The following is a 19717-nucleotide window of genomic DNA, read 5'->3' as shown; positions in this document are numbered from 1 at the left end:
TTTTCCTAGGTTTTGACCACTAAAAGTAACGTCTTTTTAGTAGGTATTATCTCAAAATGGCACCGAAAAAGAAGCTACGCGAAACATGAGAAGAATTTCTAGAACAAAAACCTATAGCTGTGCACTTATGATATCATCGACTTAAACATTACCCTAAAAGAAAAATTGAAAAAAAGAAGAAAAAAGAAAAACTTTAAATAAAATCAGTTAAAGATATGAATTGTCGTGAGCATAAGGCTGTAAAAAAGGTTTGGAGAGAGCACTGTGCTAAGTTTCGTGCAAAAAAGAAAGTCATGAAGACATAACAAATAATTTGTGTTTCTTTACGAGATCGAATCAGAAATGAGGAGATCCGTAAACAAACTAAAGTCGGTGACATAGCCCGACGGATTAGCAAGCTGAAGTGGCAATAGGAAGGCAGAACTGATGGCCCATCGGCAGCAAGGTTCTGTAGTGGAGGCCACGTGGACGTTCTACGCTGCGTTTTACGGTACACAAGGTGGACCGACGACATTATAAAGGTAGTAGGAAGGCGCTGGACGCAGGCCGCTACGAATCGATCAACATGGAAGTCATTGAGGGATAGGGTTGCCAGGCGTCCGGCTTTAGCCGGACATGTTTGGCTTTTTAGGGACTTGTCCGGCCAAATATTGCCTTGTCCGGCCTGTCCGGCTTTTGTTAGGCTTTTTATTTGGTTGCCGCGCCAGGCAAAAGTCGAGCCACAGAATCATATGAAGCGCACGCATCAGGATGTTGGTTAGCAACCGATATGATGATAGTACTCACTCATGAGCTGACACTAATTGCAACCCCCCCCCCCCCCCCCCGTCACATGTCCGGCTTTTAGGGTAAAATGTCCGGCCAAATGAAGCACAAAGTCCGGCTTTTGTGTTTTTGGACCTGGCAACCCTATTGAGGGAGGCCTATGTTCAGCAGTGGACGTCCTATGGCTGAAATGATGATGATGATGATGAACAAATAATTTCGCAAGGGAAAATACCTATATCTGATTCAGATGATTTCGCAGAAGAACATCAGGCGCCTTTAAGATCATCTGACCCAACACGAAATAACAAGAATAGCGTTTCAGAATTACATTCACCAGAAACGGGGTCAAAAAACAAAAAATAGCAGTAATAATGTTTTTTGTTTATTACTTTTTGTATTTTTTTGGTTCTAAAACAGAAGTTTTAAAAGGCAGGATACTACATTTTTCATTATTATAAAGACTAACATTAGTGTCATACATTTTAAGTCTTAAAACTTAATTGTCCGTTAAGTTTAATGCTACTGTTATTAGGCTTAAGAAAAGTCATTATAAATTAGTAATATTTGTTTTAATAATAATATTTTTTGTTTCAAAAACTTACATATTTTTATAATGGCAAAGAAAAATAAAGAGTTTGTTTACTTATAGAAAAATACTAATTGTTTTTGTCCATAAAACATTCCCCTGGGTGGTTGCAACAGTCCCCTGTCGCAGTTTTGCGAAAAATCGCCAGTAACTCAAAAACTAAGGGGAAAATGTGTGGGTTTTTTTTAGATATGTATTTAAATTACTATTGCCCTGAATTTCATTAACAAAATTTCTCAACAATTAATAAAATTACTTCAGGACAGTCTTGTATGGACGATTTTCCAAATAGCAGAGAAACACCCATATACTATCCGGGATTTTCGAGAAGGCCGCCAGCCCCATAGCCGCGTAACTGGGTCACCTGGCTCGCTTGCAGCGGATGCATCATAAAATTGTTTGCTTCGTCTCGTGCCGGCATCGCAGCATTGGTATAAGTTGCGCCTATTGTTCCCGTTGTAACTTTACGAAATGTTTAATGTAGACCGTTTATTTTTGACGTCCCGGAAACTTCGGGAAATTGCGCGCTGGGAATCAAGTTTCGTTCGGCCTTTTGTTGAAAACAATTTCGTCGAACTACGTTTTGTTTTTCATTTTTAGCACAAGAAAAGGCACGATAAGTAAAAGTATAAGTTATTGTTACTTTAAGGTTTTGTTTTACGCATTTTTTCGCTGTTATAGCGATGCTACGAGTGGTTTCCCAGACAAGAGAAATGGGCTGTAACCGTGAAATATTTTCGTGGAATGCTCTTCCTTCATATCTTGACACTGAGATATAAACTTAGCTCCAAGTTTTCTTTATTAGTCTCTCAAGTTAAATCACGCTCTCACATGTAAGGGACCCCCCGTCATTCCTGGGATATATTTAGCATGCGTACGCGCACGGAATTATGCATTTATTAATAACCGGACATTATTAACTCTCCTGCAGAGTCTATGCGGGTATAGCTTATACATTTTGAGGACTGCAGTTGCTTTTGAAGTTGCTTTGCACCGTTTTGACTCGTACGCAATAAGTATTTGATGATATAATATAATAATTTATTATTGACGGGATTGCTACCATGTACCTTAATTTTGAGTTTCCGATATTTCGGCACTGTTGCAAACGCACGTCACGGAGTAACTGAGGAAACTTGCGGGTGAGATACATTACATGGTACATGGTAGCAATCCCGTCAATAATAATTATTATATTAGTGACCATGAAGTATCTCTATGTATTTTTAGTAATAATTAAAAATATTTTTACGACTAGAATATTATACTTAAATTCTAGTTCAGAGGCTCATAGCGATTCGCGTCAGGTCTTCAGTAGCCGTCGCTTTGTATATTTATCAGACCGCGTCGGAATGTCACTGAATAGACAAGACGTTGCCTTAAAAAGCGTAAGGCTTAAATTGTAAAAGAAACAACCATTAAGTGACTATTAAAGTTACGTCATAATTGAATCTGTTTTAAATCGGCTTATTTCCGTTAGTATGCGATAAATTAATTATAACACTGAATATGTTAAGTGTAAATAGCGCTTAGGGTAAAACATAGCTGTAGTAAGTGAAGTAAGTGTCTAATCATTTTTGTCGGTCCTAAAAAGGCATGATGTATCCTATAACATGCAATAGATAATTCAAAACATAACTTTACTTGTGTAGGTAGTAAAGAAACGACAGGTCGATTTCCTATAATTTTATGCGAAAGCTGCGTTGCTAAGGGAGTATATTTATATTTATTTACGACCCAAGTAAAACTGAACACTCGATTCCTAGCGTAACAGGAAAACATGCAAATCGGAACCAGTTCCATTCGTATATTGCATCGGAAATCGATGGTGGTATCTACTAAAAAGGTTTTATTCATGATCTGATACTACTCGAGCCTTTGAATACATGATAACAGATCTGACCTAAAATAAGGGAGGAACTAACGATTCTATTTGTTTAGAACAAACTACAACAGTTGCTTGCTGGAAGCTTTGCTGGGTAATTTCAAAAGATTTATTTTAGAAAAAAAAAATAGCTGTTTAAAACAGCTTGCATAAGCTTGAATGAAACATTTGTTGGTATAATTTGTCAAGTAACGCTTACAAGTCTGTCAAATCATATGATTAGCCCTCTGTTTGGCAGGAGCTTTCAAAAAGCGATTAGAAGCATGCCAGACAGTCTAAACGGGGCCAAGACAATGCATTGTTTAGGGTTGCTTCCCTAGAGCTTTTAAAAAAGCAATCATTAAACCTATTTATAAGAGTGGGGACAGAGATCGTGTTGGCAATTATAGACCTATAGCCATTTTATCCTCTTGTTCAAAAATCCTAGAACGTATTATTAATCGTAGACTTGTTAGCTATCTAGAAAAAAACGATTTATTTTTCCCTTCTCAATATGGTTTCCGTGCCGAAAAGTCCACTTCTGACGCTGTGCATGACCTGACTGACTACATTGTTAGAAACCTAGATAGTGGACATAAAGTATTGGGAATATTTTTGGACTTGGCAAAAGCATTTGACACGGTCTCTGTCCCGATTCTGCTAAGTAAATTGGAAGGCATGGGAATACGGGATGTGCAGTTGAGACTCTTCGAGAGCTATCTAAGTGAGAGAACCCAGCGAGTTAAAGTAGATGATGTCATCAGCGATGAGCGCACTGTCAATTATGGAGTTCCCCAAGGCAGTGTGCTAGGGCCCACACTTTTTCTAATCTACATTAACGAACTGGGAGGGCTTAAGCTACCTAACGGAAAATCCATAATTTTCGCAGATGATACAGTCCTATTATTCAAAGCCAAAACATGGGAAGAGGTATACGGAAATGCTCAGCATGGAATGAATCTTGTAACGCAATGGCTAAAAAATAATGTGCTGACCCTAAATGCCGACAAAACCAAATTTATTTCTTTTACTATAAAAAAACAAGTTGACTCATCACCTAATCTTGCTCTGACTGCTCATTCCTGTCTTATGCCAGGACATGGTACCTGCTCCTGTACTTATCTAAACCGTTGTGAGAGTATCAAGTACTTGGGAGTCTATATCGACGAACATCTCAGATTCCAGGAACACATCAACTCTCTCAACAGTAGGCTCAGAAAAATGATTTATGTTTTTAGAACTCTGAGACACGTTGCTGATGAGTTCGTGCGCAAATCGGTCTACTTTGCACTAGTGCAGTCACTGATTACTTACTGCATCACTGCCTGGGGAGGCTCGCCCAAAACAAACCTCATTGATCTTGAGAGAACGCAACGAGCTATTCTCAAGGTCTCCTACTTTCACACATATAGACATCCCACGTTCCAATTGTATACCCAAGCTAAGGTCCTAACAGTGCGCCAACTGTTTATATTGCATATAGTGCTCAAGCAACACATCCTTGTCCCTTACAAAAACCCCTCTAAAAGTTCACCACGTAGGCGTCAACTGCCAGTGGACCGACGAACTCACAAGTTCTCAACATCTTTTTCGCAGAAGTTCTTTTGCTATCTTGGCGGATTCCTTTATAATAAAATCAATAAAATTCTTACAATATACCCGCTAACGAAAGTGAAATGTAAAGTGTTAACTTCTGAATGGCTAAATACTCTAAATTATAATGAAACAGAAATGCTATTAAATGTACCACTTTAGACGTATTTAAACAAGCGAGTTGAGTGTAACTGTTTCTGCTTTTGACACTGTAAAACTGATTGTTGCAATAACCTCTATCTATCCTTATACTTTGTTTTCTTTTTTCTATATTTATATAATACTAGCTTTCCGCCCGCGATTTCGCACGGGTGAAATTTCGTTTGTCACAGATCGTCATAAATTATAGCCTATGTGTTTTTCTGGATTATGAACAATAGTACTGTAAAGTTTCATCAAAATCCACTCAGTGGTTTTTGAGCCTATTCATTACAAACATACAAAAATAGTTACAAATCTTTCCTCTTTATAATATTAGTATAGATGTATTTTTTTTTTGGGAAGTTGGTTTGTGGAGGGGGCCTGATGACCTGAAATACAAGCTTCTTTTAGCTTAGTTTAGGCATCAGTCTCCCACAATAATCGAATTCTACTATAAGTCCAAATTGTATTAAAAATATTGTAATGATTGTTGTGGTGAGGAAGTAAAGCATTTTTATTATTATTATTTTATTTATTATTGTACGACCGGACTACCGTGTAAAGTAGCCAAATGGGCATCTAAAAATATACGCTGCATTTTGTATGAGCGGGCTTGATAGAAAAATTGTCCGTCAATGAAATCACTCTGTCATCATCGTGTAAAAATAAGTTCGTGACGTCATTGTGATTCATTATTGACTACATTTGCGAATATCTAGGGTTTATGAACTGCCTACGTCTACGCCTTTTTAAATAGAACTGGTTATGATGATTTTCATTTCATACAGGGTGTAAGGGATAAATAAGCAATATTTTATACTGATGTGAATGAGCTCAGGATTGGTAGTGGATATTTGTCTTTTCTCTTGGAAATATATGCCTATTTCCACATAAAATACCTAATTTTGATAATATACAAATAGTAGAAAATGAGATGTTTGTGTGAAGAGATTGCACTTAGTGCGTGTTTTCGACTAAAAACATGTTTTTAATGATGACCTTTGACTTTTAATGACCATCCTATAAATACACCCTGTATAGTATGAGTTGTATTATTGATTTTGTTAAGTAATGCGTTTCATAAAATTCAATAACATCATAACATTTCAGTTGGAAATAGTATTAAATTTCACTCCCACATGTATAATTTACTCCCTTTCAGTCCACGGTCATGTTTTTTATTTCATCCTTTTTACTGTTTGCAGCAATCTTTGCTGGAAATATTTTTGGACACGGGTATAAATTCACCCCAAAGCTTCTGTACGTGCCAGTCTATCCTGTGTGTGGCTCGGCAAGACATCAATTCATAGAACGGGCTGCCAGAACCGAACTGATCTTTTAACTGGGTAGAAATTCGAATTCGTAGACGCCTCAGTAGGTAATTTTTTAAAGAAAGCTATGGGAAGAGATACGAAAGTTATTAATCAAGACTTGAAAGCTTTTTATCACAGTTATGCACTTCTGTAGGCCTAAGATGCGCGCCGTGATAAATTTTATCGACGTCAAAATGTATGGGCAAAATCGATAAAATGGCGTGATAACCGCTTATCGCGACGCGCATCTTAGGCCTACTGATGTTGAAAAATTGTTTATACGTTTATGTACAGTGGCAGTATTGTGACAGGCACATTTTCAATGTTGATCAACCTGATACTGGGTGAATAGACGTGGAATTTTACATGATTATAATGTGCTTCTCGCGCGTGTATCATTTCAGTCATAAGTTGTCTTCTGCCTATGACTGCCCCAAGGATTTCCATAATGACCTGCGGTCGGTTGATAGCGGCCTGCATCCAGCGCCTTCCTGCTACCTACTTCATGAGGCCTTCTCGTTGTACCATCAATCATTTCTAAAAAATGAACTAACGTTTTCGTAAGCGTGTAACTTCGGTCCCCAATGTAGACCTTCTTCCTACTCATTTCACTGGCAATATTGTGCAGTCTATTGGCAGAAGGTGGTCTATGCTAATACCAGACGTTCCAAGTTGACCGAACCACGTTTCCCATGAAGCAATTTCATACGTTATTCAAGCGGTGCATGTTATAGTGACTCCTACGTTGCACAATTTATTTTATTAACATTTCTTTATTGAATTAGTCTAGCCAAGAAATCTAGGATCTTCTTTTACCTGTATTTTAGTAAATAAACTAGCATTTATATTAACGGAGAGCAGTCTTCTGATCTGAAAACTAAACATTTGTTGACCTTGTTTAATCATTGACATTGTAAATTAAATATTAGTTTTCGACATCAATACCTTCTGAAATAACCAATTTCGCAAGCTACTCGTTGTTTAGTTTCTAATTTCAAATCCCTCTGACCGAATTGCGAAGAGGCTAATATTACAGGCGGGTTTAATTTGCCCGTCTGGTTAGTTTGGTTTCTTCGTCGAGATTTCGTTAATAACAAAAGCAAAGAGTCTATTGATTGCTTAAAACACAATAAAGTTTTATTAATATCCAATATTGTACAGATGAGACTGATGAGAGGGCTGTGTGAGTTTTTATCAAACGCGCTCACTAGTGAGCGCGTCAAAAAATGACATATTATGTATGACGGATTGTACAGCGCCCCTAGCGGGAAACGTTCAAAAACTAAAATTTTCTGACCAGATATAACTATGGAATATTTTATAGATATTATGATAGGTGTTATTTTGTAACAAAGATGTAAGTCTAATGTGCTATTGACTGTACATGCCATAACCAGCTGTCTAATGTAAGATGCATGTGGCGGCCCTATAGGATAGGTCGTGCGATGACGTCACGACACCGCGGCCTTCGCGGCCGGTCGTCGACCCCGGCAGCCGTTATACAAATGAACTGCGATTCGTAATTAGTTCACGTAAGAATTCTTAATTTCGTTTTGATTCATTTTTTGGATATAATTTTCTTATTATACATGATATTGTGTAGTCTGCGATGGTGTGATTTGGTTTTTCAGTTAGTTATCTAAGGGTTTTTAGTTTTTTAACCAATATAGGCTTGTAGTGTAGGTATGTGTAAAGAGGAAAAAGCCGTATAATTGGTAAAACTACTACTACCAACTACCTACACTGTATTATAGTTAAGTTAGATGCTAGATATGGGATTAAACATTTAGATAAAAATTACTAGGTAGAACATAAAAGTTGACTATCTTTTTCCCTGTCTCAATCCTTAAAGCCGTTAAAACCTTTGTGTTCCATGAAATTGACAAACTGGTGCAAAATTACTACTAACCCGAAAAATAAAACGTTTACAATTTGATGCTGTTGAAACATTGTTAAACAAATAAAATAAAATAAAATAAAATAAAATAAAATAAATTTACGGTGATCAATTTAGTTTCTTTCGACATCTAGGACTAGTCCTAAATTATTCCTCAATCGTTCGGAGTCTGAATCACTCTGAATGTCCTCCAGACGCTGTCTTGCCTCTTTACTGCTCGAGTTATAGCACACTTCGAGACTCGTTGCATAATGTAAAATACTATCCAGTAATACGAGTAGTTCCTTCGAAGCATTCATTCGTCTCTCGTTCCCTATTTTCAGCCATTACTTCGCTCAGTGTGGTTCAATCATCCTCTCTCAAAATGTGTTAGGTAGGTAAGTAGGTGTATGATTAATTCGTTTATGAATCAAACATCTTCGTTCATCGACGTGACGTTGGGTTTTGTTTTGAGGAAAATACAATTAATATAACGAGAAAAATACATAATTATAATGGTGGTACATAACAAAATACTTAACGATTTCTAGTTGTCTATTAAGATAAACGAGTACATAAAATTATATTGTATATGACGAAAAATACGACGAAAATGGAGTGCATCCCTCGAATATGCATCGAAATAAACTCGGGCATTTAAAAAAGTCGTAACTTCTGAAATGGTGGTCCATACGTCGAATTGGGACTTTATTTTTAAAGCTAGCACTCCACGGAACGAATATTTTTTTATCATCTTGTTGTTTTCAGTTTCCAAACGATACTTATTGAACATTTACATTTATGACGTCCTATAGCTGAAATGATGATGATGATAATATTGAGCATGAGAGGCACACTGGTGGACTCAGGTCCCAGGGCTCATGTGATGTTTAATATGAATATGCCTTAAATATCAAAGTAATTGCATATTTCTGTTATAAATACAGTTAAATAGAGATGACCGGCCCCAACTTCGCCTGAGTACTTATACCTGTCTTTCAAATAATAAGATTATCAATCAGATACTAACAGTGTTGTTCCGTCCTTACGATACAAAGAAATATACGCACAATCCTCAAAATTTTCTTTCTCTCTCTCTATAAAGCTGCACAGCCTACACAGTAGATTTTCTAAAAATACGGGTTCTTTATGAAAAAAAGACTAATTAGTGTTAATGACAAGGCATGACCTAAAATTTTCAGCAACAATTTAGTAAAAGAAAGTAAAGCCATATTAAATTATCCTCTAATTTCTTAATTAAAATCAATTACTAACGAAGCGACAGACATTTAAAACGTCTTAATCTTGGGTTGCAAAGAAAATACTAATTTACTACAAATTGTGCTGTCAGCCTTTATTATTAGATTCGGAATGTAGGAAGCTTTTTGTGAATTTGCGACCACTTTTTGTTGAATAATTATGTATTTTATTAACAAAAAGAATAATTGAATGAGAGGAAATATCATTTATTGGAGTAGTATCACTAATTAATTAAATCATCGTTGTTTTTCATCCAGATAATTAATAAAGTCAATATCTGTTACCTCGGGCGATGGATGCTTAATTAATGATCGAATTTCTTCTTTATTAGTAGAAAAAGGTTTCGTGTATGTTTTGGTAATATTATCGTAGTTATGAATGTTTGTGCTACAGAGATACAGTTTTTAATATAGCTTTTCACCTGTGAGAGGTCTTGTTTTATTCTATAATTTCATCATTTATCTCACAGAATTGAGTTAGTAACGATATTGTCAATCCGTCTGCCTTAGGTTTTAAATATGATTGTGGTCAAGATTTTGAAGGCAACTTTTGGAAGCAAGGATCTGTAGATAGAGTTTATGGAGATGATGATTGTTGTAATTATTGCACACAATCATCATCATCATCATCATTTCAGCCATAGGACGTCCACTGCGGAACATAGGCCTCCCCCAATGCTTTCCATGTTGATCGATTGGTAGCGGCCTGCGTCCAGCGCTACACACAAAGATGTTTAGTTTTTATAGGATAAAAGAAACGAAGCATTTGGAAGAAATTCAAATAAATACGACCGTATGCAGTAGGATACGATGCCAAATCTTTCTTTTTACTTTTTGCATTCTTATCTTAGACGCTCTCTTGTTTTTGACATTTTCTAGCTCGACTAAGTACATATTTCATATGAATTCTTCAAAAAGAAAATATTTCTAAAACAAATGGTCTATGTTTGTGTTTTTCTTTTTCTTATAAAATAAATATTTTCTGGAAACAATCTGGTGACCGCTCGTCGTGGAAATCCTTGGGGGGATACCTTTGTCCAGCATTGGACGTCATTTGGCTAAATGGAAGGAACAAAATATTTTCTTTTCTATTCAAAATACACTCAGATTCAGTCAAAATGAGGATAGGCTTATGTAACATACACTAGACTCATATTTCGGTCAACTAGAAATAAAGTATACAGTGTGAGTCACGTTAAAGTGTACATATGAAAATAGATGAAACTAGACCTATTTTTATCGACAAAAAAGAGGTAAAAAAATTTTTGAGTTTTTTTTTTAAATTTTTTGTAGAATTTTTTTTCTTCCAATTACTTATTGTAAAGAAAACGTAATAACTATTAAACTAAGCGGTATATCCTGATAAAATAAAAACAGTAATAATGCTAAATAACAGGCAATACCTAAAAAAATACATAAAATACATAAAAAAGGCCAACAAATAATAAAAAATTAAACTTTTTGAAAAAAATCTGCTTTTAAATTCGTGTTTTTTTGGTTATTTGATAAATTTCTCCAAAAAATGCCCCTATAACCGGTGGTTTTTATTACTTTGTATTATTCTCTATCGTATTACCTTCGTAAAACCAAAAATCGCATGTCTCTATCCCTATCACAACGTTTGCAATGATCGTTTGAACTAAGCCTCTCCGGGCGCGCCATTCAACGCTTCGTTAACAACGAAACTGAAAATGGCTCCAGATTTGTTATTTTGATAAAGACAAGTTAGATTTCAAATAAAAACAAAAGATTTCAAAGTAAAATAAGCATTTTAGTTAAAATTAAAATTGTCTCTAACTGTAGCGGAGAAAAATGTTGTGGCAGGCCTTTGTTCAAACGATCATAGCAAATGTTGTAATAGGGATAGAGACATGCGATTTTTGGTTTTACAAAGATAATACGATAGAGAATAATACAAAGTAATAAAAACCACCTGTTATAGGGGCATTTTTTGGAGAAATTTATCAAATAACCAAAAAAACACGAATTTTTAAGCAGATTTTTTTCAAAAAGTATCATTTTTTATTATTTGTTGGCCTTTTTTGTGTATTTTATGTATTTTTTTAGTATTGCCTGTTATTTAGCATTGTTACTGTTTTTATTTTATCAGGATATACCGCTTAGTTTAAAAGTTATTACGTTTTATTTACAATAAGTAATTGGAAGAAAAAAAATTCTATAAAAAATTAAAAAAAAAACAAAAAAATTTTGACCTCTTTTTTGTCGATAAAAATAGGTCTAGTTTCATCTATTTTCATATGTACACTTTAACGTGACTCACACTGTATTGGAATTTGCATCGGTTTGTGCAATTTCGTATGCGAATGTGAATTCCAATAGATCAAAGGTACGGCTCTGGAATATTTTCTTGCAGCATCTGTCTTTTCTTTATTTTAGTTTCACGCTAGACTTTAACCCTCCGTGTACGAGGTGACTAAAAGTTACGTCCCGTACCAGGTGGGGTATGACATACCCCAATATACAAAGTGATAAAATTTTCATTGAACATTTTTTTAGGTGGAATTTAATATCTAATATTGATTATTTACGTATGCTAATTAGGTGTAAGAAAAGCTCTGAGCTCAAAATGTGTATTATAACATTTTTATCATAAAATAACAAAAAGACACAATTTCCGTTGTTCTTGTAATTGAGGAATCAGTTTCTTATGTATAATTTTTAATTAGTGCCTTTAATTATGACAACCGTTTTATTTAACAAAATACAAGAGATTTACTTATAACTTAAAAGTAAATTAAAAACTGGAAGGGTATAAATTTGTTTTGATTATCGGTTTTCAATTTATTACAATTCTGATGAAAGAAAATGAGTATGCTCAATGCATAAAATGGGAGCGTAACAATTTTATTTATTTATAAAATATGCTGTTCCATTTCAGTAGCCCATAAATTGTATCACCAAGTATAAATTGTAGCCCATAAGTGTATGTTCACATACATCTTCGAATCTCAGTACTAAACTTCCAGGTTCGCACTAAAAGTCATCTCATTTGACTAAAAGTGCTTGAAAATTTCAGATTCCGTGAAAATTACGAAAAATATTATTTGTATTGAATTTTATTCAATTAACAAAGGTAAAAATATATAAATTATACCAAAACTGTTAAATTATTTTTTAACTTTTTTAACAACGTCCCGTACCAGGTGGGGTGTGTGACACCCACACGCACTTTAAAGGCATGTAACTCAGTTGGTAGTCACCGCTGGACTGATTTTGCAGCGCTGATCGAAGCAGCAGCGCCATAATTCCAGCTACTGAGAATTTCAAATTCAGCACTTGCAAATTTTTAAAATTATGACGGTTTTTAAAGGCCTGGGGTGTGTCACACCCCACCTCGTACAGCGAGGGTTAAGTCTTATTTATGGTGGTATTTAGCCTTTGATGAACCACTTCCTTAGGGTTTGATATGGTAATTATTTTAACTCACAACCCAAGTAACACGCAATCTGTATATTCACTGAAGTTAAGATTGATTTACGTTTTAAAGTCAGACTATCACTTTAAATCAGTTTTGACTTAGTTTAAATGCTTTTGAGTAGAATGCGGTAAAATTTACAATGCATGAAGCTATTATATGGTCTAAAAAAATTAAGTTAATTGGCTTATAATCATACTAAAACATTAATTACTTTTAATATACAGCACCTTTAACAGCATTTACACTAACACAAAGGTTAAAACCGTATATTAGTAAATAAGAAAACCTAATGCATTAAATAAACGTTGTCGAAATATTCTATAGTGCATTCAGATATATTAACACATTTACAGATTGAACGCATTTTTATGATCTTTTCTTATGCTTATTTACTGCTCAGCATTAGCCAAACATTTACTAAAGTTTTAGCTCTGTTATCTTCTTATTTTATTGTTACTTTAAAGCTTTTAGCACTATTTAGATAAATTAAAAAAATATTTTATTACTTTAGGTCATAATTTGGCCATAAAACCACGAGCCGTATGATTATATTCATTTGTGCGTTAGTAGGTCCTGTATATGGGTGTTTCTCTGCTATTTGGAAAATCGTCCATACAAGACTGTCCTGAAGTAATTTTATTAAATGTTGAGAAATTTTGTTAACGAAATTCAGGGCAATAGTAATTTAAATACATATCTAAAAAAAGCCCACACATTTTCCCCTTAGTTTTTGAGTTATTGGCGATTTTTCGCAAAATTGCGACAGGGGAATGTTGCAACCACCCAGGGGAATGTATTATGGACAAAAACAATTAGTATTTTTCTTTGAATAAACAAACTCTTTATTTTTCTTTGCTATTATAAAAATATGTAAGTTTTTGAAACAAAAAATATTATTATTAAAACAAATATTACTAATTTATAATGACTTTTCTTAAGCCTAATAACAGTAGCATTAAACTTAACGAACAATTAAGTTTTAAGACTTAAATTGTATGACAGTAAAGTCAGTCTTTATAATAATCAAAAATGTAGTATCCTGCCTTTTAAAACAGAACCAAAAAAATACAAAAAGTAATAAACAAAAAACATTATTACTGCTAATTTTTGTTTTTTGACCCCGTTTCTGGTGAATGTAATATTGAAACGCTATTCTTGTTATTTCGTGTTGGGTCAGATGATCTTAAAGGCGCCTGATGTTCTTCTGCGAAATCTTCTGAATCAGATGTAGGTATTTTCCCTTCCGAAATTATTTGTTCATTATCATCATCATCATTTCAGCCATAGGACGTCCACTGCTGAACATAGGCCTCCCTCAAAGACTTCCATGATGATCGATTCGTAGCGGCCTGCGTCCAGCGCCTTCCTACTACCTTTATAATGTCGTCGGTCCACCTTGTGTACCGTAAAACGCAGCGTGGGACGTCCACGCGGCCTCCACTACAGAACCTTGCTGCCGATGGGCCATCAGTTCTGCGTACTTTGTGCCTTCCCATTGCCACTTCAGCTTGCTAATCCGTCGGGCTATGTCACCGACTTTAGTTCGTTTACGGATCTCCTTATTTCTGATTCGATCTCGTAAAGAAACACAAATTATTTGTTATGTCTTCATGACTTTCTTTTTTGCACGAAACTTAGCACAGTGCTCCCTCCAAACCTTTTTTACAGCCTTATGCTCACGACAACTCATATCTTTAACTGATTTTATTTAAAGTTTTTCTTTTTTCTTCTTTTTTTCAATTTTTCTTTTAGGGTAATGTTTCAAGTCGATGATATCATAATTGCACAGCTATACGTTTTTGTTCTAGAAATTCTTCTCATGTTTCGCGTCGCTTCTTTTTCGGTGAAATTTTGAGATAATACCTACTAAAAAGACGTTATTTTAGTGGTCAAAACCTAGGAAAACAGTAGTATGAACAGTCCCCTGTGGTATGAACAGTACCCTGTGCTATGAAATGACAGGGGAATGTTCGCCAGGGGAATGTTATTTTTACGTGAATACTTCATAAAACAATATCATTTAAAAACATTAAAATAAACGCAACTTATGTGGCTACATACTAGAAGATTAATTAATTTAAACAAATTGTCGTTATTAAAACTCTTAAAATAGTAAAAAAAAAGGCTCACCAGGGGAATGTTTTCACTGACGGCCGAGACGCGTGGTTCACCAGATGACGCAGTAGTAGCATTAAACAAAATAGCGGCTGCCCACTAGCTACACAACTGAACAACCTTAACACCTATTGGGTTCCGTTTTGCGATCTAAGTGCTTTGCGCCAAAACTAAATATGTCTTTAAACCGGTTTTAAAATTTTAACAGGGGAATGTTTTAATAATTTGAGGACAGCATTCTCAGAAGGATATTTTGATTAAAATTATATTGTAAACATTGTTTGTGATGTATTAAGATGCTAACTGTTATTGTTAATGTATTTGGATATTTTTTATTCAAATATCAACAGCAATATAATAAACATTTGTAACAATATGTGTAATTCTGGAAAAGGGACGTACCAGGGGACTGTGATTTGAGACGTTTGAGGTTATTTATTCGAATATTCCATGATTAAATTACTAAATATGCTATGTCATGCTAAGAATACCTAATTCTATGTCGGTATTGATACAAAAACCTGAGAAATTTTAAGGTTTACTACATAAATTTAGCTTGGGACAGCGATTTTCCATTTAGTGGAGAAATGCCCATATTCATTAGAAAATTTATGTCGAACGTGTCACGTTATTGACAATAAACAGTGGAAAAAGACTTAAGGCCGGGTTGCACCAACTTACTTTAACAAACGTCAAAAATCTGTCAAACCCCATACAAAAAACATCGGTTATCGTCATAGTTACGGTCAAAGTTAGGTGGTGCAACTCAGCCTAAGAGAACAGGTGGAGTAAAGAGAAAGAGAGAAAGATAAAGACGGAATATTCAAACTTTATATTTGGTTTAAGAAATGCAAAACGTGTTCCAAAAAATGATACACCTCATACACAAAATACAGTACAATCGGTTGTTGTGTGAGTCAAGAAGTTCCGTAGAACATTCCTTCATCCCTTTCGGTCGTTTGCACTATTTTAAAAGGCATCTGAAAAAAAAACAAATAAGCTTATTTATGACTTAATAGAGAAGTAGTTACCTGAAAACTAAATAATTACCCGTATAACGCATACCCTTAAAAAAACGACTACAGCAACACTACTAACTAGTTACAAAAAGTTCCTTTAAATTATTACTATTACAATGAGCGAAAAATAAGATAGGTAGCTATATCGTGTTTCGTTACAAATTACATTTGTAGTGATAATGATTTTATACTTAACACTTGTCAAACTAGGTACCTACCTAATTGGAGACAGATAAAATTGAAAGACGTGGAGTAGGGGATCATGACGTGATTAAAGGATTCTAAATTATTGTTTCGGTACCCTGATTAACACTAAAGCAATCCATTTTTATGACGTTTAAACCTAATGAACATTATAACATACCTAAAAAGTGTTACAGTAATGCTAAAGATATCACTTAGATATTTTATATGTAGGTTGAATGACTTAACCATTTTCTTTTTACTATAATAAGACTGACAACATTAAAAGACACTAGTTGAAAGTTTAAAACATTAATATTATCTGACGCCATTTGCTTTCTGTTTTCTCTAACATAGAAAATAAAATTATAATACACATATGCATGAAATACTACTTATTATCCTTTTCTTACAAGCGGAGTATCGATAGAAGCAATTTTATAAGTTAAAATTAATCAAATCGTTAAAAAAATCACAAGAAGTGTCATATGTCGATTCTAAATTTGTCCCTATTTTATTAAAAAAAGGATTTCTGTGAGGGCGCGTGAATTATAAACCACAAACATATATATATTTTCACATAAGACTAATACTCCCAGCTCATTTTCATTCTTGAAACAAAAAAAAGATACTTACCTTATGATAAATTATTTTAAATAAAGACATTAAAACATCTCCTCACAACACCATTGCACTGCAATACTCTAAACGAAAAATAATCAAATCGGACAATAAAATGCGATAAGTTTTTTCGAATACTTTCAAACAAACAAAATAAAACGTTCAGCCTTAGAATAAAACGTAACTTTGGCATTGTAATTCTGAAAGCTGTTTCAAAGCTGTACTAACATCTAATAAAATGCTTTTTACATTAGAATATGCTGTCTAACAACTTTACTAATGTCTGTCTTCAATAACATTATAAGCGCTGGTTAGCAGCACTAATAATATTTAATAATGCTCAAAGCCGTATTATTTGGGGCCCAAATTGCGCTTACAAGACACTTATAGACTTTTATACGGCTGATATAGTGCTACATATGCTGCTCATATACTGCTCTGCACGTAGGTTCATGCTGTTGTACGCTTCTTATAATTGTGTTTTGTGTTACTTGGGAATGACACTGTTATGTATCTTATGTTCATTGACATTAAATTATAATGTACCTAATTATATTTATGTGAAAGATTGGTTACTATTTTAGAGTATTATGCTTTTCTTAATTGATAAAACAGCTTCTAGTCGGAACCTGCGCACGCGTCCATAATTAACATCAAAATAAATTCACTCTTTAATTATCTTCGACGCTTGTATATGGGGCTATACAAACATCACCAAATTAATGTCGTCTCAGGCCTTCCGAGCATTTACTTTGTATAAATCTGCTCAATTTATTTAAACACCAACTGATATACTAGTTTTAAAGCAGAATCAAAATATAATCCTACTTTTATATCCACGCCAGAAGGTTCAAAATTCCATGATAAATATTTTTAGTTTTGACTTTATATTATCGAGTCGAATGCGGCAAGTTATTTTTAATCGACCGAATAATTCCTTCTGCAGCGTTAAAATATATTTAACCGCAATCGGAATCCATTTATTTTGGTAGATAGTTTTTACTAATACATTGTTTTGTTGATATTTCATATTAACTCGTTAATAGACCTGCAATGCAGCAAACTAAATATGAGGAATAGTATAACAATAATATTTGTTGTTACAAGATAATTTCAAATTCTCAAACATAAGTCAAACTTATAACTTCAAGGGTTAGAATAATAACGATTATCACCCAATATGGTTAAAAAAAACTGAAATAATATGACGATGATAGCTGTGCAATATGCAAACGTACTTTAACGTACCTTCTTCTCAGCACCAGCCCATAATTATATGTGTCCCGAATTGGTGGTAGGGCAAGCTATACTTGGGACGTGTATTTAAGTGCCTTGGAAAGGGCTGTGTACTGAATAAACCATTTCATTTCATTATTTAGGAATGTTGTCGTTCTTAGTTACTTGAATAGATAAATGAAAATAATGCAAAAACTCCTGGAAGGAGTAGAAGGCTCGTCAAGGTGCTTTTCAGTGACGTTTACTAATAAAACAATGGTCTAGATCTAGAATTACAATTTATATTTAACCTCAATAACATTATTTTAGGTCTCCTTTTGCCAAACGAACTCATTCAAGATCTAGGCAAGCGCGGGCCTTTGCGCTTAATTACTGCCGGCTTTCCTTTGATTAAAAGTAAACACTTCGCCGCACTTTATTTTAAAATGTTTGTTTTACAACATTGGAAATAATATCAGAAAATGTGAAAGGAGCTTTAGGGAGTTGCAAGGCTAATCCAAGATTTCGGGACTATTCCCACCTCTCGTTCCCACCACTGCAACTCCTGTGTAGCCAGGATCTACAGCTTGACCGCCATAAAAACCCAACCAATGAAGGTCAAGTTTGTCCCGGGGGAAAGTTAAACTGTCATTGGACCCGCAACGAAATTAATCATAAGAACATAGGAGGAGTTCGAAATTTGCAAAGCGGATGACAGGTGACAAACAAAGGTTTAAAACCTTTAAGAAAATCCAAAATTATTACAGCTCACTATTAGGTAAACCTAAATATTGCAAAATGATAATAAGTTCGTTGCTCAAGTAGGCATCTGTCATATGCCCGTACCCCCTTTTCTAGGTGATCTTAGAATTCTACAAATAGAGTAGAGTATTATGAGTAGATCAGAGAAGGAGTTTAAAAAACTTATGTTACCAATAGTGTTTCCTCCAATACCTATTCGTTCACAAATGGAATTATAGGTAGGTATGCGAGTGAAAACACACGCGGAAACTAACAATAAATTGTTTAACTACACGTTTTGTCTGATTCAATTATCGAAACAGTTTCTCTGTCAGATGCAGCATTAGTAATGGGAGTTTAACTAATCGAAATTGTATTTACGAATACTTGGAATTGTGTAAATTCGCTAATGTTGGATCAAGCGTTGTAATTGGAAACTGAACCTTTGGTTATGTGGTGAATTTTCGTGAAATAATATCTAATTGAGTAAGGCAAAATCACAATTTATTTTAACCTTCATCGTTATCTTGTAAACGCTTGACTTTACCAATGCTTTTTATTTTTGTGTGTACATTAACTCTTGATGTACTTACATGATTTGACTTTAATATTGTGTGATTTCTTTGTGATAAATAAATATTTTCAACAGTTAAATGTTTGTAACTAAAGGGTACAGTTACTGTTTTCCTTATTAATTAATTTTGAACTCGATATCTAGCCTCCATCATTTTTTCCCAGAATCAGCATGAAAGTTTGTGTTACAGAATTAAATTACGCTAATTGTTTGATCATAATGAAAATTATTATTACTGCTCCCCTGAAAATTGATATTTCTAAAGAAATTTCAAGTTACGCTTCTAACTCCAAAACCAAATATCGCAGAGATCACGGTTATGAAATTTTGTTATTGTTGGCGTTTCACAGACGCGCCATTATTAAATTTTCAGCCGTTTCTCTTCCACCAACCATGTTTTAAGTTCGTGT

The 19717-nt window shown here is 34.4% G+C and overlaps 1 protein-coding gene and 1 long non-coding RNA gene across 3 annotated transcripts in view; one reads left to right on the top strand and one right to left on the bottom strand.

The window, feature by feature from the left end:
• Positions 1–19717, top strand: part of LOC135077327 (supervillin-like) — a 296862-nt gene that overhangs the window by 66063 nt on the left and 211082 nt on the right. The window lies entirely within an intron of this gene.
• On the bottom strand, positions 15772–17272 carry LOC135077199 (uncharacterized). Of its 2 annotated transcripts, none has more exons than XR_010258424.1 (2): positions 16793–17272; positions 15772–15934 (listed from the first exon to the last, which is right to left on the bottom strand). It is a non-coding gene; the product is annotated as an uncharacterized LOC135077199 (long non-coding RNA). The 2 variants fall into 2 exon arrangements; XR_010258423.1 differs by lacking the exon at positions 16793–17272 and adding an exon at positions 16020–16124.

The sequence above is a fragment of the Ostrinia nubilalis genome, chromosome 13, assembly GCF_963855985.1.
Source record: "Ostrinia nubilalis chromosome 13, ilOstNubi1.1, whole genome shotgun sequence".
NCBI classification, from domain to species: Eukaryota; Metazoa; Arthropoda; class Insecta; order Lepidoptera; family Crambidae; genus Ostrinia; species Ostrinia nubilalis.
Note: the sequence above shows the minus strand (reverse complement) of the source record. Positions and strands in the feature narration are given on the sequence as shown.